This window comes from Lissotriton helveticus, chromosome 12 (genome assembly GCF_964261635.1).
Source record: "Lissotriton helveticus chromosome 12, aLisHel1.1, whole genome shotgun sequence".
NCBI classification, from domain to species: domain Eukaryota; kingdom Metazoa; phylum Chordata; class Amphibia; order Caudata; family Salamandridae; genus Lissotriton; species Lissotriton helveticus.
This window is the reverse complement of record NC_136073.1, coordinates 867,072,098-867,095,761: the sequence shown is the minus strand read 5'-3', so window position 1 is coordinate 867,095,761 and position 23,664 is coordinate 867,072,098. Positions and strand designations below refer to the sequence as shown.

At 42.0% G+C, this 23,664-nt stretch overlaps 1 protein-coding gene across 2 annotated transcripts in view; it reads left to right on the top strand.

Annotated features, from left to right (window-relative positions):
* RAB3A (RAB3A, member RAS oncogene family) overlaps positions 1-23,664 on the top strand; it is a 160,699-nt gene that overhangs the window by 23,389 nt on the left and 113,646 nt on the right. The window contains exon 1 of one of the 2 annotated variants that reach the window (XM_078670577.1): positions 767-846. The exons of the other annotated variant lie outside the window; for it this stretch is intronic. The gene's annotated coding sequence lies outside the window, so the exon portion shown is untranslated. Of the gene's footprint in view, positions 1-766; positions 847-23,664 lie in introns of those variants that run through there. 2 annotated transcript variants of the gene reach the window in all.

Genomic DNA, 23,664 nt, shown 5'->3' with positions numbered 1-23,664 from the left:
TTCCAATGCTTGTTTTTATGGCAAACGTTTTTTTTCTCCATTCTTTTGGGGGGTATTACTGCAGAACTTCAGCCTTTTGACCAGTCTCTTTTTCCCACAGCCCTGATGCATGCTAGCATTTGTAGTTTTTTGTTTTTTAATTTGTAGTTTTAAAGTCTGATACATATCTCAACATCTTTTCTGCACTCAGCTGCAAGCCTCATCCCTGACACGTCCTACTGTGCAAACTACCCCTCTGAGCAACACTGACATTACTGAGACACAACTGGGGGCCCTGCTGAGGGCTCACTCTGGATGCTGCCACTGAAGAAAATGGCGCCCAGGGCCAGACAACAAGCGGCTCCCCCCTCGCCTGCCTCGGGCGCGCGGCCCCGCCGCCAGCAACCCGTTCCTGTCACCAGGCCGGAGTCGCATTACCGACTCCCATCATTCATTATTCACCCATTAACGACCATGGGCAGGAGGGTTCAATAATACATCAGGCTCCGCCATCAGCAACTGACTCTCTGAGGCGAAGGGAGGCAACAAGCCCTGCCTATAAAGGGGCGGAAGTGCCCGGCCACCAAGCGTCGCCTGCCCATTGGTCAGAGCCACGCCAATCACGCCGCGCGCTCGGCTCTGATTGAGGAAAAGCAGCAGAGGGGCGGGGTTAAAGGAACGCCGGCTTGATTGACAGCTACGGAGTAGAAGGCGTCCTCTCCGCTTGCTAGCGAGGAGGGCGTGGCCACGCCCTTCGCCTCGCAGCCGTCAATCAGGCTGACGTCAGAAGCGGTCACTGCAGGTGCAGGAGCATAGGCTGCGTTTGGTGCAATAGGAGCGGAGCAATAAAAAGCAAGGGCGAGAGAGGTAAGAGGCTTACGCCGTGTTTCTTCTGCAATGCACACAAATATTGTGTTATTATATATTTTATTAAAACAATACCTTTGTGCAGTAATGCAATACACGGAAAGAGAGGAGGTTGCTGCAGCATCCCAGGTCCTTGCTGGCTAAGAGGGGAAGATGCTGCATAACCTTCATTTGACACCGCAGGGATGCTGGAACCAAAGGATTTGCATTAAATGTGTCGGGGACGGAATGTGCCTCTCTGTAGTCGATGAGAAAGGAGGGCTGGCAGCGGATGCTCCATAATTTATAAGCATAGATAGCCCTGGTGCAGATGGCTCGAGCCTGCAGAGGGCTATGGGGGTTTCAGCATCCGTGTTTGTATTCAGATCTGCACATATTTAGTGGGGTTGTAAATTAAATGTGTATATTCAAAGGTGCGGATTATTTTTGTATAGCACAAAGTGAAAATTGGATCGCCTCTAAGCGCTTTAAATTGACGTTGTCCTGGGCATATACATTGTTCAGATAGGTACGAACTATTCCAGTGTTTGTGCACGCACGTATGACTATCATTGTGCATTAGGGCATGTGCATTCGCTTGATGAGGTGGTTTTCCCTTTGCTTCTACATTTTCTACAATTATTTATTTATTTCTGTGTATCAGCTGCATGGTTCATGGACTGGGAGCTCATCTTTTTAAAACACTACTATTTTATTTCATCTAAATCTTTGCATGAAATAATTATGTAATAATTTACAGAACATTTCCACTATTCTGGTTCTGAGCTAAAAAAAAATCCTTTTTTTTTTTACATTTTGTTGTACATTTTACATGCTGACTAAGCAGTCCTGTGAAAAAGAATGACCCAGGCTCTAAACCGCCTTGAAAAATGATCATATTTCGTGACAGCACAGCCATGTTTTTAATTCTTAAGTGGAAGAGACAGTGTTGGTGCTTGAGCAGAGTGGGGGAGGTGAGTGGGGTGCAAGGGAAGGGGGGAGGATGGGGGCTTTAGTCTGCCCCCTCCAGGGATGTTCATTTTTGCTTGCATGGTGGGGGAGGGGACACTGGGCATAAGGGTTGCTTCGCTGGCTCGCGCTGCATCCATTTCGGAGCCTTCCTCAAGGGAGATAAATATGATGTCCCCACCCCCCTGCAGATGGTGCAAGGGAGGCTTATGTTCCCAGCTCCAGCAAAATTCGGTCTTTCATTATTAATTCTGTTTGTTTGTTGACAGTATTGATTTCAACATGTATTATAGGCGTCCCCATCCGGTTTATAAGTGGAGTTGCTGAGTAAGCACATTTGAAAAGGAAAAAAACTGCAATATTTCTTGAGAAGTAACCATTCTGTGGATTAGTCTCTGTGTTTGCATTTGTCAGGTTTGTGAATTAACTTACGTTTAAAATGCATATGTTAATTCAACATCTGTGCGTACCCTATTTTTTTATTCTTAAACCCGCATAGCTTTTGCTATTTGACCCTGTGTTGCAAATTCTCTGTGGATTTAAGTACATTGAGAAGATCTTGTTTTATTAGTGGATTAAGACAGAAAAAAATGCAGAACATAGATCGATACATTGTTTAAGACTTACTTGTATTAGCTTTAAAGGAATGTTTTTCAAACCTGGGGGTTTAATTATAGAAACAGGCAGTACCTGTATTTTATTCTCCATACCCGTTTCTGAATAAAGTAGGGTGAATCAAGGAATCACTTTGTTTGACCTGTATATTGCCATGATGAAATGACCTCGAAGAGGGAGCAGGCGTGGACGGTCGTGTGATTGCCTGTTCTCAAAATATCTGTCTTGGAATTGACTGGCGGACACTGATATCTGTTTCTGGCACTCTTGGGACGACTTTATGGGCGCCACACACAAGCTGACCTCAAAATATTATTTCCCACTGTGTTTTTAAATGTAAAGCGAAGACCATTTAATTATGCCGAGAGGTAAAGCCTGTGCATTAAAAATTAGAATAAAAGACGGACAATCATTGTACTGCTTCCTACAACCAAAAACACAGATAGCGAAATAAGATATAAGAATAGATTCTTGCATGTTTGCCACCTATTCTTGATTTTTTCACCATGCATCGTTATTCGGCATACCAGACAGTCTGTAATGCAGACGGGTGAATGTCGTACATCGGTCTTATCCACTGGCCCGTAAGCTGCTGACATTGTCATTGCTAAACACGGCAAGTCAAGCATGCAGTTGAATGCTTCTCGGCTTTACGATACTGTCTTTGATATCTGGTTGTTACACTGCTTTTTTGAGATAGGGGTGTCATTATGTAATTCCTAAGCCAATCTCTAGGGACTTGTCCTGTGGTGACTTGTGTAATCCTGTGTGCTTGGTAAAGAACACAAAAAAACCTTAGGTGCCTCGTTAATTATATTAATCGTCTTACGAACATTTAGCCTTTTATCCTTGTACAAATAGTTTGCATTGGATAACTGCTGCCTGATGGGGGGTACATTTACCGCGTTATGAAATTTGATTCACAGGAACTATAAATGAACCCTACACATATGCAAGGTTATCACCATGAAACTGAGGTGAAAGCACATCCTTGATATAACAAGGCCGCAGCATCTTTCATGAGCATGCACAGGTATGTTGCTGCGCGAAATGAATATGCGTGTGTTAGTGTCCTTCAATCGATAAATCCCTGCATTTCATTTGAAGCGTCCATCCCATCCTTCTTGTGTGAAATCAATCATTGCAGACATTACTGGTTCAGTACTAAAGAAACCAGTGTCATTAAAAGTACATGTTGATATGGTCAGGTGCTTGCATCCTGCCTATCCTGTAGGACCCCACTTGACAATCCTCGGATAAGTGGGGGACCCTGGATCTTGTGAGGAGCACATACTTGATAAAATATACTAGATAAAAGGCTTACACTAACTAGTTGCTTGGATCAAGCAAGGAAAACCTCTTTACTGTCATAAAATCCAAGTTAGGGCACAGAAAATAGCAGTGGTGGGACTAGAGTTGTGAAAGGACTTCTAAGCTGGACTTTTTTGTTGGAACCATCTTTCAGAAAGTAGCACCTACCTGGCCCTACTTCACTCGGTCTTCCTGTCTGAATTTCCACATAGAACCAGCGTGCTGTGAGGAAGACACCTGGTTTCATGTAGTGCTCCATACAACATTCTTACTTACATTCATGTCATGCATACTTATATTCCTGTCCAGGGATGTAAAGTCAACCACCTGGTGTTCCCTGGGTATGAGTTTCCTCCTCTTCCATAGTCACGCCTGAATGTCGATGTAGCATCCGTTGTAACACAAAGCACATTTTGTGGGCCCTCTCATATGCCTTAAGATTGGATTGTCCTGAAGGGGGCGCATCTTTACCACCATTATTCTCAGAGGGATCCTTTTTTATGCACACTATAACCACCTGCCCTTTTCTGCTAGTCTGAATCAAGGGAAAGACACAAAGTGCATTTAACTTCTGTGTCCCTACTCAGACCATCTTGTCCATGTGCAGAGGGTCCAGATTCTACGTCTGACTCACAACTTGCAGGGAACTTTTTCTGACTCCTAGTATACTCACCTAGGGTGCCCAGCGTTTCTCTGTGTCCTCAGGTCCCTGTAATCCTGAGGATGGCATTGTTTGCTAAGTATAGAATCCACAAGAGGGAGCATCTCCTTTAAACCCAAATACCACTTCCTACCTTATTATCTTGAGTCTTTCTCCCAGCAAATAATCCATGTGGGACGGGAGGCTATTCTAGGTTTGCAATATGTAATGCTCCCGACTCTCCGTACCTGACACATTGTATGGAATGCTTTGGTAAAGTCCACTTTGGACAATTCTTGGGCACCGTAATTTTCAAATTGGTAAAACCAAAACATGATGCTGTGAATTCAAGACTTACAGTGTTTGATATCATTTTTTGTTATTTATCCTCCAAGTTTTACCTTTGTTTCCAGCACTTTTTTTGGTCTCAAACAGGAAGTGGACTCTCCCTAACATTCCTCCATGCTACTTTTCAGTGGCCAAAGATCTTTAATCCGAAAATGTTGGATCAATCTGCATCAACATTAACACACACATATTACAAACTTTCAGGCTCACAATGAATTTTATTAGACCAGATGATTTCCTATGTAATAAGATGTTATGCAGCCTCGTAAAGCGCACTATGACTCAGGAGGGTATCCTGGCGCTGGCCAGGTGTGAGCCTAGCCAAACCGACTACTTGAAAAGCCAGGTCCTCAGCTTCTTGCAGAATTCAAGAGGTGAGGAGGAGGCTCTCATGTGTAGCACCAGGTCGTTCCACACTTTAGGAGCGCTGTAGGAGAAGGCTCAACCTCTGAATCTGGTTTTTCGTATGTTTGGGATGTGTGCAAGTAGGAGTCCGGATGAGCGGAGGTGTTCTTTAGTGAAACCAATGGCAATGACCCATTCACACACCCTAATCATCTGGATAGCTGGTGCATCATACAATTTTTACAACTTCAGTTTAATTCATTTCATCATTGTTGCATGATTCTACTGCACCTTCCTAAAAAATGGCACATATTTGGTATAGACTCCAGTGTGACACACAAACTCTTCTCCCAGGAGCAGTTACCACAACACCAAATGTTATCTTCCTTACTCTGAGTGGCGTTCCAGAAGCCATTAAAGTGCAGCTGAATCTTGATTTCTCTCTTTTGTTAAGGGGTTGAGTGCGCTACTGGAGTGTAAACGCATCCCTGCGATGGGCACACTTGTGGGGAACTGTGTGTGGTGAGACAACACAGTGAAATTTCCAAAAGTTCATTCAAAATAAAGTTCAACTGGTAGAAGGTATCAACGTTTTTTAATTAAAGTCTTTCATTTTCATGTTTCATATTCGATTCATATGAATTGGCAAACCATCAGTTAAATCCATTTTTTAGTGAATGGCTCCGATGCATTTCGGACAAAAGTGTCCTTTCTCAAGGAGCACTAGACCAAAGAGAGTATATAATACCAATCAATATATGCAGTATGGAAAAACAGTAAAGTATGTACATCATTATATCAGTGATTTAATGTATGAAGCCTCATGCGCCCAGTAACGTGATGGTGAAAAATACGGAAAATTGGTGTCACTGATGGAATGTTCGGTGATCCATCAGCGGCGCACGTAAGCCTTACATCATGCTCGGTTGAGCCGATGTCTTCACTCCCCACCCGTTTCACTCACCAACTGACTACCTGTTTGATTCCGTCACCTTCCAAACTTTCTCACAATTACCTCGCATGTACTGTTTGCTCGCACAACCCGGTTTAAACCATGACGGTAATTTTCACTTTCCCTCACCTGTTCTTCCGATCTGATAGTGACACCAATTTTCCGTATTTTTCACCATCACGTTACTGGGCGCATGAGGCTTCATACATTAAATCACTGATATAATGATGTACATACTTTACTGTTTTTCCATACTGCATATATTGATTGGTATTATATACTCTCTTTGGTCTAGTGCTCCTTGAGAAAGGACACTTTTGTCCGAAATGCATCGGAGCCATTCACTAAAAAATGGATTTAACTGATGGTTTGCCAATTCATATGAATCGAATATGAAACATGAAAATGAAAGACTTTAATTAAAAAACGTTGATACCTTCTACCAGTTGAACTTTATTTTGAATGAACGTTTGGAAATTTCACTGTGTTGTCTCACCACACACAGTTCCCCACAAGTGTGCCCATCGCAGGGATGCGTTTACACTCCAGTAGCGCACTCAACCCCTTAATTCTCTAGGACGCACAACGAACAGTTGCGTCACCTGCAGGAGCACCTTAAACTGATACGTTGTTTACATTTTCACTTACGATTGAAAAACAACCACGTTGTGCGCCACGCCCAAGCACCACAATCTACATTTCTCTCTTTTGTTGCCATTCCAACACTGCTACCCCTAGGCTGGCTTCTTAAACCCTTCCATTCTCATTCTATTTTGAACACCGTGCATGTTTCTCCCTTGCAGAAGTTCCTACAACACTTGTAAACATGACCTTTTACCCCACAGGTTTTGCATAACATTGTTACCACCTAACTGTCCTTCAGATAGAAGTGTTGAGAACTTTCACAGTTATGATAACCTCTGATCGACACTCATCCTCATATCCCTGTCACGCTCCATTCTGTCTTGTTTTTAGCAGATCTTACAGTCAGCAACATCCTTGGAAATAACATCTTATCTTTACTCTTAGATTAATGTGCACAAACAGGCAGCCTTGTATCACCCACAGATGAATGGACAAGTTGAATGCTTAAAGTGGACCCACAAAGAATGGGTTCAGTATGTTCTGTTTTTATGTATATTGAAGTGGATGGAGATTGGAAAAAGGAAGTTGAGGAAAGATTGACTGCCGACTAAATGTCTGGCACCACATGGTATGGTGGTGCTGATTCCTGTTGATGTGCTAGAAGGAAGGAAATGCAATTGCAATGTGGATCTGTTTAGGTCCACAGCTGGCGTTTTGGCTCTCTACCTCACTCTCTTCTTCTCGTCTGTCTCTTAACCTATCCACTCTCCTTTTTGTTTTTCCCTCTTCTTTCCTTCTCACTCTTTCGATCTCACTCATACTCTTTCCATTTCTTATTCATTTTCTCTCTTTCTTATTCTCTTTATCAACCTGTGATTCCATTTATCACTCTCTCATTCCTTTGCTCTCTCTCCGTTTCTCCCTTCTATCTCCCCTCTCTTATTATCCATCCGTCTCTGTCTCTCTTTTTATTTTGTTCATTGAGGATGACAGGTGATACCGTTCTGGTGTGCTTTAATTAAAAAAACATAGATTCAGACATTTTAAAAAAAGATGGTTGAGTTCCACTAGATTAATTATTGCAATGAAAATAGATCTGTTAAGTTTTGGTTTACGAACGTATGTGCAGCCATAGAAGAAATACATTGAAATCATTTCCCAAGGGTCAAATAAGGAATATACTGTCAAGACACATTATTTTAATTGGTTGGCGCACTCTAAGGAGGGTAAATCTTTTAAACAGATGAGTGCCCCCATGGTTTGCCTGCCTGGCCTGTTTTTTGACACCGCGCTTCCATGGGCCTGTCACCGTTTGCTGTTCATTATTATTAAACAGCTTGGTCAGCACATTGGAAGGGCCACGTTTGTGCAAATGAAGGGAGACGCTATCCATGACATGTTTTCGGATTAAAGTAATAGGGGAATCTTGATTTGTAGAAACATTTTTTTTATAAATGTGATGTGCAGGAACCATTTGTTTGCACATTTTCTTTTTTTCATCTTCTGTTTCATTTATAGATGAGTGACGTTAGGGTGGATTCTTGTCACAAATTGGATTTTAGAATAATCTTCAAATCCCACAGCAGTTGTATTTTTTAAATCAAAATGCAAATTAACAAAAAGGTAAATTATACTAATCAATCAGTAGATCAATAAAAGCATCACTAACCTGATGGAGGAAAAGTGCATTGCAGAGAAGTCTCTCTGATAGATTCCTGCCATTGATCTGACAATACGGGTTTTCAAGGGCGGGGATGGGGAGAGAAGTGTGGATACTCGTATTATTTATAGCCATAATCCCAATGATTTATAGTACGTATACTCCCTATAGTTTATCCCTATAATTTATGGCCATATATATCTCCCAGTATTTTGGGTGCTGTGTACAGTATTTAAATTAAGCTTGACTTCACTTTAGATCTTTTCCCTACCATGCATTTACTGAACATGTGAGAAATGGAGTAGTACAGTTTAGGGTTCCTCTCCTTATGCAGTTAATGTTCCTCGGCTTATGCAGAGGGCTGTTCAGAGTCCAGGCAATTAGGAGGTAAAGATTGTCTTCTAGCTGCTGAATCTTGGGGTGCTTAATATCAGACTGCACAACTTTTGGTAATCACATCAAGAAGTAGCAATTTTACTCTTGCCAATAGGCGGGTATGAGCAATGTCCGGCCTTTTCTTCCCATGTTGTACATTATGGCTGCCCCGGAAGGTGTAAAAGAAGTTGTGCGTCAGCTCTGGTTAGACTTTTTTAGTACATACCTGCTTTGACTTCCTTGCACTTGTAGGCTAAGAACGCGTAGGTGATGTGGTGAGGTTTGATGGATAGGACTAGGAACAGCTGAACGAAGACTGCTCTGAGGGATTTGTGGGCAAAACCCTATGTCATAGACTACCTGGAAGCTTTAAAGTCCTAGCAAAGGCCTTTAGCGGGTGGTGGCAGCCCTCAGTAGGTCGTGGGCGTTTTGTGTCATATGGACATTCTTTGCCGTAGTTAGCCTAAGCTACCCTCCCTATAATATGCTTCAATCGCTCTCTATTTAGGGCCACTGGAATTATGTGGTGCTGCGGTGTTTTCTGCACAATTATAATTGTGCTAAATTTGCCGCATAATCCATCATCTACTGCACAATCGTCAGATCTGAACAAAAAATAGTTTCTAGCTCAAACGGATCAAAAGCTACTAAAAACGCAGCAACACGTGTTGTCTTGCTGAGGGAAGTCCTTCGCAAAGGTTCACCGGTCACCTTTCAGTTGCGTATTGCTATATTTGGGCGTTAAACTGATGCTAAAGAGGACACAAGTTTGCCCAGAAAGTGTTAACATGAACAAATAATGAAATAATATCAATTAAAAAGATGTGGTTCATTACGCCACATAAGTTGCCTTTCTTGACACATAATTTAGTAAACATAGCTGTATTATTTGGTCCCCTCCTGACGCATGATTCCAACATGACTGTGGTATTATTCCCAGGACACAGATTGTCTTTATATCTGATTCTTTAGGAGTAATTTCTCCTTGAGCCTATTTTAAATTTCCAATACATGTGGTTATTCCTAGCAAAGCAGCTAGCCCCAGAAAATATTGGGAGCATAAACAAGAGCATGCTTGAAAGAAACTGTTGACTCAGAGGTGCATTCTGGGATGGAAGCAGTTTACAGTTGAACAAGGATGGCCTATCACAGCCAAGATTAGAAACCACCCTTGCAGATTACCGCGTCTTCCAAAGTCGTTCATAAAGCAACAAGTGACCACAAGTGGAGGTGACACCGGCACTGACAAGGGAAATGTGAGCATTGGGGCAGATGGAGACAGACTCTGGAACAAGCGGACAGACACTGTGAAAGAGACACACATGAACACACAAACACTGAGGCTATGAGACCCAGACTATAAATCAAGAGGGGGGGAGAAGAAAGAGGCTGTGATCCATTCAGCTTCCTTGCCGTTATATCCAATATCAATGAGGAATGAATCACTTGACCTGAGTAACCAGGGCTAGCAACTTTGTAAGTAAAAACTCCTCCTTCACGTTAGAAAGGTCGTGGGGCGGTATATCTTGGTTCTCCACCAAGTTTTAAAACGTGTCGGCATCATCATTGGGCTTCTTTTTGTAGCATGCTTACCTCCACCCGGAGGAAAACCACTGGTTATTACAGTAGTGATCAAAGAATAAGTGAGAGTGCTCAAGTGAAGTGGGTTTAAAAAAGCTTGTATATCCAAGACAATATTTTAATTAGTCCGGAATCAAGAAGGAGTAAAAACAAAGTGGTGCGTATGTAGACGGGTTACTTGTCTAACGCACTGTAAGTGTCCAAAAAATAGGTCGACATGTTTCAACCCTGTATATACACCTTGTTAGGTCGTTGGGGCTTTCTTCAGGACCTCAAAAGAAAGTGATGGTAGCTTATGAATTTTCACAGGTACCTATATGAAAATATTAGTTCCGTTGTATGTGCAGAGAGCAAATTGGTCTCTAAGTCCGTTATTACGGGCTTCAACAGGGGGCCGGTGGGCACATTTTGACCTGCTGCTTGCATTGAGTTGGAGCGACTTGTGCTCGCTCTTCCTACGGCGCCCTAGGGCTTTTTAATTACGAAGTTGCTAGCCATGGTTACTCAAGTCAAGTGATTTATTCCTCATTGATATTAGATATGAGACCCAGACACCATGGAAGAGGCTTCGTTAGAGACGGACACTGAGACAGGGAGACCAAAGACGCAACAGTGGAACGGGCAGCCGCTGAGTAGGCAAGTGACTGTGATTGCGGCATGGTGTGAGAGAGGCATGGGGACAGGTAGATAATGGAGCAGGGAAATGTAAAAACTGTGACAAGGAGACACCACCAGTAGGACACAAAGACATGAAAGACGGTTCCAGTAGACTTGGATACTGAGAAGAGACAAGCAGAGCGGAGACAGGGGCACCGGAGCCGGCAGCCGTTGAGTAGTCAGTCGACTCTGATGGACCCATGGGTTCAGGGAGACACAGACATCAGGATAAGGATACATGGAAGATGTCTCCAGTAGACACGGATACTGACAAAAAATAAGCAGAGCACAGACATGGGCACCGGAGCAGGCAGCCGTTGAGTAGGCAAATGACTGTGATGGAGAAATGATGCCAGGGAGACACAGACGTCAAGATAAGGATTCATGGAAGATGGTTCCGGTAGACACGGGTACTGAAGAGGAGAGACCAGGGCGACATAGGAAACCGGAACATGCAGCCACTTAGAAAGCAAGCGACTGAAGGAGCCTTGGGGCCAGGGAGATACTGGGGAAGGAAAACAATCACTGACACAAGGAGACACAAACATCAGGGCCAGAAAACATGGAAGAATAATGGCACAAGACAAGTAGAAAAAGAGACATGCTCCTAAAACATGAGGCCAGAGGGTAAACCAGTGTCTGTGAATGTGAGACAAGGGGGCGGGGATATATTGGAAGAAGAAGATTCTTGGATAGAGAAAGACTAGAATAGGGAGTCACCGAGGTAGGTGACAGATACCGCGACCGGGAAATATGGATGCTGGGACATTGTGATCTGACAGCCTAGACTCAGAGTCACAGGCACTGGGACAGGGGGACAAAGGCACTGGACATGGTGATGTGGGCCACTGGGAAAGAGTGACACAATCCTTGAGACATGATGATGTTGGCTCTGGGGTGGGGTGACATAGCCACTGGAACAGAGCGTCATGAACTTTGAGACATGGTGAGATGGACACGGTGGTGGGGTGAAAGGCCCACTGGGACAGTGTGATATGGTCAGAAAGACACAGAGACACGTACACTGGGAAAAGGTGACCTGGACACTAGAACGAGGTGACGTGCACACTGAGATGGGGTGACATGCACACTGAGATGGGGTGACATGCACACTGCGATGGGGGGACATGGAGACCTGCACACTTGGAGGTTGCCACATGGACACATGGTTTCCTTTTTAGGGTTGGAAGTATTGCTTCCCATCCATTACAGTATAATTAACCTTCCATCTGTGCACATATTTTGGTTTTCCTGATTGTCAGCTAGAAAGCCTTCACATTTATGGTCCTTTAGATGATTCTGAAAAAAGACTTGAGTGTTTGCAGTATGCCGGGTGTACTAAGGGCTCAAACATTATTCAAGAAATCTTTAGACCAGCCAAGCTTTGCTGGTTCAACATTTTATACCTGTAATTTTCTGACCACCAGTCACAGAATCTGCTTTGCTATCCATACTTTAGTTTTTCAGTCATCTTTGTATTCATAAGACTAAACAGTTTTACTACTCCTGGGCTACTCCTGGGCTAGAGGGCAAGTATTTTTGTGTGTCTCTCTCACATTGTTTTTCAGAGGATGGGTTTGGAGATGTCAGTGTTTGAATGGTTATAAATAATTTATTAAAATCCCAGGGCCATCTATGTGGGTGGCAGGAATGGCTGCCCCGTCACAAGTCTCCTGCGTGACTCATGCATTGAGGAAGGGGGCACAGGTGAGCTTTCCATTTTGTTTCGAAACATCCCCTGTATGGCTTTGTGTAAGAACGCGTGGGCCTTTGAAACAAGCATGGATGTGGAAACTGGTGCCATCGGGACAATATTAGTTCCTAGTATTAATTGCTATTTACTACTAAAATTTTGAAAAGTAAAGCATGCCAAATTAAGACCATTATCAGGTGATGCCGTGTTTCACAGGTACTTGAAAAACTGGTTATTTTCGCCACACTGCTTCCTTAGCTCTTGTCGGTGATAGTGCTTTGATGCCTTTTTAGTTTATGCTTTTTTCAAATTCAAGTCTGAGCAGTCAGCTCCATGCTGAAATGTATCATGGAGGCTACACCTTTAAATATATGAATTTTCTAATAGTATATTTCCTGATCGAATAGAGCACTAGGCTACCAGATTGAAAACTAGATTGACGAATCCCGTTGAGCGCCTATTGATAACTATACTTATACACAGCTCCCTATACAGCACTGAAGTTCCAAAGCACTATGCCAACATACATTTCTTCAAGCCAACTCAGTTCTGCTCCTTTTATTCTCCGAAGAATCCATGGCTTAATGGACATCCCGGGGTTCAATTCTTCATGTTATGCTAATTTTTAGGGCTCGCTGGTACTGCATCCGAAGGATGCGTCCAGCTGGGAGCCTTTTAGTTACCTGATTCGGGGGAATGAGGGACAAAAGGGTGTTACGAGCTTGGATTTGGGTGCGCGAACGCGCACGCCCAGCCCGGCGCCGTGCACGTCCCCTGCCCAGATTCCCTGAACACAGACATACACACATGCACACGCAGGCAGGAAGGCACACACACACACACGCGCGCACCCCCCCACTTCCCCCGACTCACCGGCACCCCCCCCCCCTCCGCCGCACACACACAGGAGCGCACCTACACACACGCACGCACGCACACACACATACATACATACAGAGACCACCGCCATACAAGCCCCCCGCCCTCCCGCTCGCTCTCACCGCTCCCTGTTTCCTTCCCGCTCTGGCTCCACAACCGGACTCCAGAACCCAATCAGAGGCCGATTACCCTGTGCAAGATAGCGGCCGGGACAAAGGACAGACGAGAACGTTGCGAATCAGTGCGCGTGCGCAGCTAAAGGTCACGCCTACTAACATGCCGCCCTCCGGTTGCGTCCGCCACCGCCATACAAGCCCCCCGCCCTCCCGCTCGCTCTCACCGCTCCCGGTTTCCTTCCCGCTCTGGCTCCACAACCGGACTCCAGAACCCAATCAGAGGCCGATCACTCTGCGCAAGATAGCGCCCGGGACAAAGGACGACAGACGAGAACGTTGCGAAGCAGTGCGCGTGCTCAGCTTAAGGTCACGCCTACTAACATGCCGCCCTCCGGTTGCGTAAGCGCTATGTGACGGACTACGGTTTGTCACGATCGATTCCCCAATGAGTTCTTGTAATGGTCTTCCTACACGGAGCTAGTTCCAAACACTATGCTTATTTTGCAACAATTATTTGAGAATATCTGAAATGCAGCTTTTTTGGCTGCTCTAAAAGGAAAGTTTAGGCGGTACTAGGGAAGATAACTAACAACTCGCTTAGCCCCTACCAGCACAAACACTACGTACACATATTTTGTCACGGGACATTAAGCGCATGCATTCTACCAGCACCCTGCAACACTGGGGATTTACAGGAATCCAAACACCAGCGTAAAGTACTCGAACAACAATGACGTCTGTCTTATAAATGTCACAAACATTTTTTAATATTTCACTTCTGTTCTTGGATTTTCGTGAAAATACAACACATATTGCTTTACAAAAACTATAGGTGTCACATTTGTGAAAGCTAAAACTATTGGCATTGTAAATGACAAAGCTATTAATTTAGCTATTTTCAAAACCAACACATAAATAAAAAAAATTTCATTTACAATACCAATAGCTCAAACTTTCCTAATGCGAGACCTATTGCATTGCAAATGCTTGTTTAACTTGGTGCATCAGTCTTCACAGTATCTTACCCTCCCAGCAGTCCTCTGCAATTCAGCTATGTATTGTTTCCAAATTTGCATATTAAATTTAATACCCACTTATGTTAAAGTTAACAATATGCGCATAATGTGATAGAGCAGTGACACATTTTGGTGTGTTCCTCGGTTATCAAATGCATTTTGGTTTGGGTTTTGACAGAGCAGCGGTTAGACTTATTGAACAACAGTATTCAAAGAATTGACTTCAGATACTCCCCTTTGAACCATTGGCTTGCTTTGACCAGTCTCTGTCAGCCATTGGCTTGAGATTTTGTCAATCACCCCCTGGCTCGAGCCACTGGAGAATTTCTCTGTCTCTTCATGCTATTGGTTGATTGGGTGATTTCTTCCGCCACCACTCGAGTACTTGCATTGAACTACACGAGGGACTACTTTTGATTTAGACCACTCTACATCCTCTCCGCTCTCCCTTTTTGTCACACCCTGGAGTGCTACATCGGCATATATTAACGCTTTAAACCAAGAGCTAATTTTGAATTTGTTTACAGCCTATGATCTGACTTGTTAAGTCTGTGCTGTAGACACTTAATTAGAGCTTTATTTAAGACAACCATTTAGGGGAGCGGCGTGTGGACGATTGAGTGAAATGCCACTGGATCCCTCCTTCTTAATCAGAGCTGGCTTTAGCGATATGGCGCCGGGTGCGATATTCCTTTTCAACACCACCCCGCCGTGACCTCCTTTTTCACGGATTCCCTCACTACCACCCTCCAACAGTGCCCCTCCCCTCTCCATAAACCGCTCTCTCTCACATTTGTTTTGTAGTGCTACTCATACTAGTGTAGGGCGTCAGAGCGCTTCACATTGCACACGTACATTATACAGAGACAATGAACTATACGCGTGCAAATCATTGTATAGGAAATGTTACATAAGGCAATGAGGGTTCCAATGTGTAGGAATCACATGTCCACCATACTAGTAGGCAGTATATTTTAAGAGGGTTTGGTCTGGAGAAACACAAACTCGGGATATAAAATGTACCACAGTAGTTTGGGTTGACTTTACTAATAAGAATGTATTTCTACTCAAAAAAACTCTTAATGGCAACATTAGGATAAGGAAAGACTGGGGAAAAATGTATGGTTCCAACGCTAGGCCGCGTAGCTTACCTGCAGCTCATTGAGGACATTTCATAGGTCACGGTGCTGTATTAGGATTGTAACGTATGAACTGCAAGTATCAAAAGGATCTCTGTGACAAAAGCAGTAACCCACAGTTCTGTGATCAGCATGGTGCAGGCATATTAACTCTCTGCATTACTTTATTACGAGTCAGAACTGCCACTAGACAAAACCTTATCTCTTTCCAGCAGGTACATTAATCACTGGAGTTATGTACATTTTTATTGTTGCCTGAAAATGTTCAACACACAAGGAACTCTGCAATGGGTGCTTTTAAACCCATAAATAATTTCTTAACAAAGCGCCCTCCCCCTGCTAGATGTCAGCGCCAGGTGCAGTTGCACCAGTTGCACCGCCCTAGAGCCGTCCCTGTACTTAATACAGGCTCCAAACAACCATACCGCTGATTGAGTCTCAAAACATCCTTCCCCTTATGTTATCTTTATAGAACCATGAAAGTGCCATGGAAAGTGATAAATAAAACCATAGAAGTGCCATTTAAAGTAATAGGTAAAACCATGGAAAGTAATGTATAAAACCATAGAAGTGCTATGGAAAGTAATGTGTAAAACCATAGAAGTGCCATGGAAAGTAATGTGTAAAACCATAGAAGTGCCATGGAAAGTAATGTGTAAAACCATAGAAGTGCCATGGAAAGTAATGTATAAAACCATAGAAGTGCCATGTAAAGTAATAGGTAAAACCATGGAAAGTAATGTATAAAACCATAGAAGTGCTATGGAAAGTAATGTGTAAAACCATAGAAGTGCCATGGAAAGTAATGTGTAAAACCATAGAAGTGCCATGGAAAGTAATGTGTAAAACCATAGAAGTGCCATGGAAAGTAATGTATAAAACCATAGAAGTGCCATGTAAAGTAATAGGTAAAACCATGGAAAGTAATGTATAAAACCATAGAAGTGCTATGGAAAGTAATGTGTAAAACCATAGAAGTGCCATGGAAAGTAATGTGTAAAACCATAGAAGTGCCATGGAAAGTAATGTATAAAACCATAGAAGTGCCATGTAAAGTAATGTGTAAAACCATGGAAAGTAATGTATAAAACCATAGAAGTGCCATGGAAAGTAATGTGTAAAACCATAGAAGTGCCATGGAAAGTAATGTATAAAACCATAGAAGTGCCATGTAAAGTAATAGGTAAAACCATGGAAAGTAATGTATAAAACCATAGAAGTGCCATGGAAAGTAATGTGTAAAACCATAGAAGTGCCATGGAAAGAACCATAGTTATATATATATATATATATATATATATATATATATATATATATATATATATATATATATATATATATATATATATATATATATATATATATATATATATATATATATATATATATATATATATATATATGAAAGAAGCAGTCCCAATTCCATCAAGTACGGCGGAATATGAAAGGTCTGGACCTCGAAGTTCTCACAAAATGCAGCGAAAATATGGCCAGCCAAATAATCACAACTCGAGATGAGTTAGCAGGGAGACGGTTTAATCCATAAGAGATGACGCGTTTCGCTCCACAAGGGAGCTTGTTCACATAGCGCGCCCAAAACACAGAGAAACTTAAATAGTGAAAATAAAGATAGGACAATACAAAACAATGTGTAAACGCCTTCTCTGCATTACAGCATAAACATAGTGAAAAGACTACTTGATATAACAAGTGTCAAAAGAAATTCATTAAGTGCAGAACAAACTAGTATTTACAAGATCAATATATTACATGGTAGTGTAAGTGATGTGATCACAAAAAATCTATATATTGGCAGACACAAGATGTAAAAGTGCATTATTAGAAAATTAATGATAAATGCAATGTTGATCAAAATTCAAATCCTGTACATGAATATAATATCCCCAATAGACATATTGTACATCAAATATATGTCGGATAATAAGAATCCACAAAATAACGACATAGTGACGTAAAGTCAACCAAAGTCATGAGTGTTCACCAAAGCATAATGGAACCTGCAAGACTCATAAAAGACCCTTGTGTCAAAGATCAACTTATAAAAGTGACCACATTATATAATAACATAGAGTAATGATGACTGTACAACAGAATTATATAAGCTGGACAAAAAGAAAAAGCTAAAGATATTTTAAAAAGGAATACATAGTGAAAAAAAGTGCAAGAAAATAAAAGAACAGCCACAGCCAAAAGAACAACAAATAGACAGATCATTTCATAATATAAAGAAAACAGCAGTCAGGGAAAATCATTATCAGACTCATAAATACCAAATGGTATAAATTGAAGATAATCACCAGACAAAACTGAATCAACAGAATGGAGCCACCAAGCGGCCAACCAGGAAATGAAAGCGAAATGAAAAGAAACAAATAGTAAAAGGAAATCTTCAATACATATATATATATATATATATATATATATATATATATATATATATATATATATATATATATATATATAAAACCATAGTATACAACTATCCCGTTGTGCACCTAGTGATAACAATACGTATAGATGGTTACTTATATAGCACTTCAGCACTTAAGTTCCAAAGCACTATGCCAACGTACATTTCTTTTACCCAACTCAGTTCTGCTCCTTTTATTCTCTGAAGAATCCATGGCTTAATGGACATCCCGGGGTTCAATTCTTCATGTTACTCACATTTTTGCACTTTTCTCATCAGTCTTCAGAGTACCTTACCCTCCCAGCAGTCCTCTGCAATTCAGCCGTGTATTGTTTGCAAATGTGCGTATTAAATTTGATATCCACTTATGTGAAAGTTCACAATAGGCGCATAACATGGTAGAGCAAAGAAACATTTTTGGTAGGTTCCTCAGTTATCAAATGCGTTTTGGTTTGGGTTTTGACAGAGCAGCTGTTTGGCTTATTATATTGGCTTGAGATTTCGCCTACATGAGGAGAAAGTGGGCTAGCTGCATTCTGAACTTTGGTTAGGGTGCAAGCATGATTGTTCAGACTCTAGGGTGGTACACATAGACGGGTTCTGGAGAAACAATTCTACACATTTCATATGGTATGGGGGCCCACAGGATTAAAGTACGGATACTGAATTTTTGTACACATCCCTCTTGCAAAACCATCCTAGCACTACTCGATTTATTTCCTTGTGGAACATACTAAATTGAACGCGATGGAGGCTAGAGACCACCACCACAAGGCCTACACCCGTCTTTGTTCAGTCTTAGGCTTTCATACTCATTGAATGCAAAGCTTCTGTGTTTGATCAACAGGCTCAGTGAATCATAGTGGTTTGTGTGACACTCACATCTTCCTCACTGCGACTGCTAACTCGTTTCACAGAAGCCGCCCCACAGACCACAATTCCTAATATACTTTATTCACGACTAACCAGTTGTGGTTGTTCTTGTCCTCACAGTGAATCACCTATTTATTATTCATGGCTCAATATTCATCCTTATGCACTATGTTCAATCAATAAACAAATTCTACTGGATAAGAAATCTTTCAGAATCTCCAACATTTGTTTGCAAATGTTAACGTGTTGTTATTTAGGGTTCATGGCCTAATTAAAAATGCCAGCGAGGAGACGATGAAGGTACATGCCTTGTCAACTTGCAGTCAGGGGAGTTAGCTGTTTCACTGGTTAATAGCCCCCTTATGTCTCTTAAACCAGACATTAAAATAGTCTTAAAGAAGGGTATCTGACCACATGACTGTGACAATTTGATGCATGTGGGATCAGCATGTGGGCAAAAACCCAACACCGGCAAAAAATAGCCTTATTGGTGCATCAAATGGTGAAGATCTATAGTCTTTATCCTTAAGGCCAGAAACTATTGACCCCGCTCCAAACCTTTATACAGGTGCACAGTTTAAGGCTGCGGATTGATTCCGACTTGTTGCTGCACTTGCAGCTGTGGTATCTGTTCAGAGCTGGTTCTATCACCCGCAAGTACTCTGCAGAATGTCTCCAGTAATTTTCATTTATTCCGACAGCAAGACTAGACCCATATAGTTGTCTGTATTTGGGGCCGGCAACATCGAGCCTGTGTGGGCTACAAATGGCATGTTGTAGTTAACCTTCTAAAATGGAGGAGGTTTGAGCATTTCTGCTCCCTGATCTTTCTTTTAGTGCAGGCCATGAGGGTAGGAACTTAAAGATCAGGAAATTACATTTCCGCAGACAGACCCTTTTTTGCCATAACACTATGTGAACCTTTTTTGGTGTTCCTGTATTCTCAAGAAAGTAACATTGTATATGGCTGTCTGATATTACCAATATATGTACTACACACACATGTTTTCATGACTTTTGCTTGGTTATGGTATGCCACTGTAGTATTGCACACTTTTCACAGATTTTTTTCCAATTCTGTTTATTCAGTTTCATTTTTTGAATAAATAAATTCTATTCAAACTATTTGAAAATAATCCCTGCATGCTGCTTTATTTTAGATTCAATCATGACAGTTATTTCGCTGTCTCGTCGTAGACTGTGTGTATGATTTCAATGTGAACGCTTGTCTAAACTTTGTCTTAATACCCAAGTGCGCATAGACATTTGGGTTTTTCATGTCTTGAGAATATAAATTGCAGCTTACCCACTGGACGGTAGCAAAGAAAGGAAGGGATCTGACATTATTCTATCTTTCCATTGCTCGCTGGCAGAAATGTGATTAAAAAACCCCGTCATAGGAATTTGAACATGATAAACTACATTTCCCAGAAATCAATAGGAAACAATACTCTGGAGTAAGGTTCTGAGTGAATATTTAGATTAAATAAAATCTCATGAATTAATTGGCGTCCATAATCCTTATCATAGGGGTTTAGTAGAAGCACTGATAAGGACTTAAAAGCAATACATTTGGAGGTTGCAAAATGAAGGAATTTCATGAACGGTTTGCTGCTCGTTAATATAGGACAGAAAGTGATCGGTACATAGAAATGTTCTGTAAAGACTGTTTAAAATGTTAAGAGGAATGAACCGCAATGCCTGTAAACAAGACTTGCGGTCAAAACGTATTGGCAATTTTAATTGAATATTTTCCGATTATATAGAATTTTTGATATTTTTCCATCTTACTGAGTGCCGAGAACTGTCTTTAATGGGGTTTGGAGTCGTGAAATTTCTGATGGGCTCGCCGGTTAAAGTTTTGAATTGGTGTGGCATCTAAGTTAGTGCGTTTAGAGCCTGTTGGGTTTTTTGTGGTGATCTGGTTATAGCCTGTTCCTGGATACTGCTAGATGAGAAGAGTGGTTGGACCTGGTGGAAGAATTGAGCTGGAAATGGATTGGGTGCCCGCCTTCAATTGTTGGTGGAGGATATTGAGCTCAATGCAGCAGAGTATGCACATTTGATGGCTGATATGGGTTTGAGCAGAGTATGTGTGTACACAAGAGTTTAACATATCTGTTGTGTTATCTGTGGATAACACAACAAATAAAACAGAGTTGTAGATGAACAGCATGTAAGTGACTTCAAAAAGTGCATATAAGGAAACATCAATGCTGGACTTGACAATAAAATTTAGTGTTCATCTCTGTCTAGTCACCACCTTATTCAAAAACATGAACAATCAGAATACCTGCCCATGGATGTATGACATTACAACGCATGCTTTTACATCGCATGCTTTTACAACGAGGTTTTTACAACGCATACCATTACAACGCATAGTGCTTTTAGGCGCTGGATAGTGAATTGTTTAATTTACTATTCCAACTCCAGTCCCCGTGGATAGTAGGGAAGGTGTTGGATAGTACATTAAACCTATTCCCTATCCTAGAGCGCCCCCCAGCGCTATGCGTTGTAATGGTTTGCGTTGTAAAAGTTGCGTTGTAAAGGCACTGCGTGGTAAAAGTTGCGTTGTAAAGGTTGTTTACCCCTGCCCATCATGTATGTTTTAAAGAATGGTACCATTCTGATGCTTAGATATGAGTTCCTTCTCAGAGTTGAATACTGTCTCATCCCAGTGATAATTAGACTGTTTCCGATATTGCGGCCTTTTCAGTGCACGCCTAGGTCCATTATATTCAGATTGTGAGTATTGTGTGAAGACACACGGTATGTGGGTGGCGAAGAGCAAGTGATGGGTACCTAGAAAGTAACCAGATCCTCCTGTGTTCACGCAGCGTAGCATCTGAACCAGATGTATAGCCCCTTTATAATAAACACACCATCCAGAGACAACACCCACTGCTGGAAGCGAAGGATGACGTTGGACCGTTGGTAGCGTTTGGTCGGATGTGTCGGAAATCAGGTGTAGTGTCTTGGGCCTGTGGATGTGTTAGAGTAAAGATCAGGTGGAACACAGGCCCAGAATTGTAACCTGCCAGGAAGGATGCTTTCAGAATAAGATCAGCCTGGCTAGGTTTGTTTTGCTAGTGTTTTAGTAAAAATTTAATGTTAGAGAAGCTGTTGGTCCTTTATAAATCCAACCCCACAAAAAACACATTGGCAAACATTTATTTAAAGCAGACATTGCCATAGTAGTCACTAGCAGTGTAGGAAACTGCTCTATGGGCAAAACTAGTATTTGTGAAATGGCAGAACGCTGTCACTCACAGCGAAGGTAGCCAGTGGCTGAGGTGGGCGGTCCCAATGCCCCATGCTGCATACAGTGGTGTACATAAGAAAAATGTAAATCACACAATAACAGGCACATGGATGAAGAGGGTTAGTGATAGACCCTTTAAGTAAGTATATTATGCATATAATGTTAGTAGGTCTTGGCTAATGCGAGACCCGATATGTACCTCAAAAGCATTCTCAGAAAACGGTCTCGCTTCCCTAGGTCTCAAACACACCAGACGCAATATCTAATTGCATTCAATACCAAATAAGGTCAAACTTCTCTCTGCACAATAATCCCACATGCAGTGGGGTAAATGTTCACAGACTGGTAAAAGCTCAGCAGGCTCGGCTACTTCTGTGCGGCGATACAAAAGGTCAGTGCGGAAACATGCCTTTGAAGCCGTTAAAGGAGCCACTAATTGGCTCTCATGCCATATAATGGACAGTCGCATTGAGTCATTCTTAAGTTTTGAGAGACATCGTTGTGTTAGCTTGCTGGAGGACGTGCGTCCGCAGCATGACCGGTGTGAGTAAATGTGTTGTACGAGCGCGTCAATTATAGATAAATGGGGACAGTAGGATTTTAAATCTAACATAGATAGAGATGATAATGTTAACCCCTTCGATGCTCATGACGAGCTCAGCTCGTCATGAGTTACGCCTCTCGTACGCTCATGACGAGCTGAGCTCGTCATGAACCGCGGGTTTTTTAAAACTTCAGCGCACGGCGGGAAAATGTGCCGCACGCATGGAGTTAAGGTGAAATATATTATGTTCTGTCAATAAGTTATGTTACCTATTTGTATAGAGCTGTACACCATCAATGAAGAGAATTCAGATAAATACAAAGATTGGTGGACAGAGAGAGAGAGCGAGAGGGACAATCACTGGATACGAATAGAGGTAGATGATTGGATAGACACAGAGATATAAAGATTGATAGGTGATTTGATAGATTAGCTAGATATATCAGTTATATAGATGAGTTGTGTTGTATTATGTTATTGTGTTATGTCGCTAATTTTGGTTAAAATAATATTTAGTTGCCTCAAGAAGAGAGGTAGACATATAGGGGAGAGGAGTTGGCCTACGGCTAGGGCGGTCGAACTCGAATCTGGGGAACTGGGTTCGAGTCTCGGCAATGACGCTGAACATCCTGTGATTCTGGACAAATCACTTAATCTCCCCGTGCCTAACAAAAATGAATGTGTCCCCCTGTAGCGCAACTGGTGCTATGTAAACCACTCTGATACCCGGTACCGGGTCAAGTTAGCGCAACATAAAACTCTGTTAAAAATATTGAGAGGCGGATATAGATGGATCAACAGATTGTTGTTTAAATGTATCAATATACTCGAGACCATCAAATGTC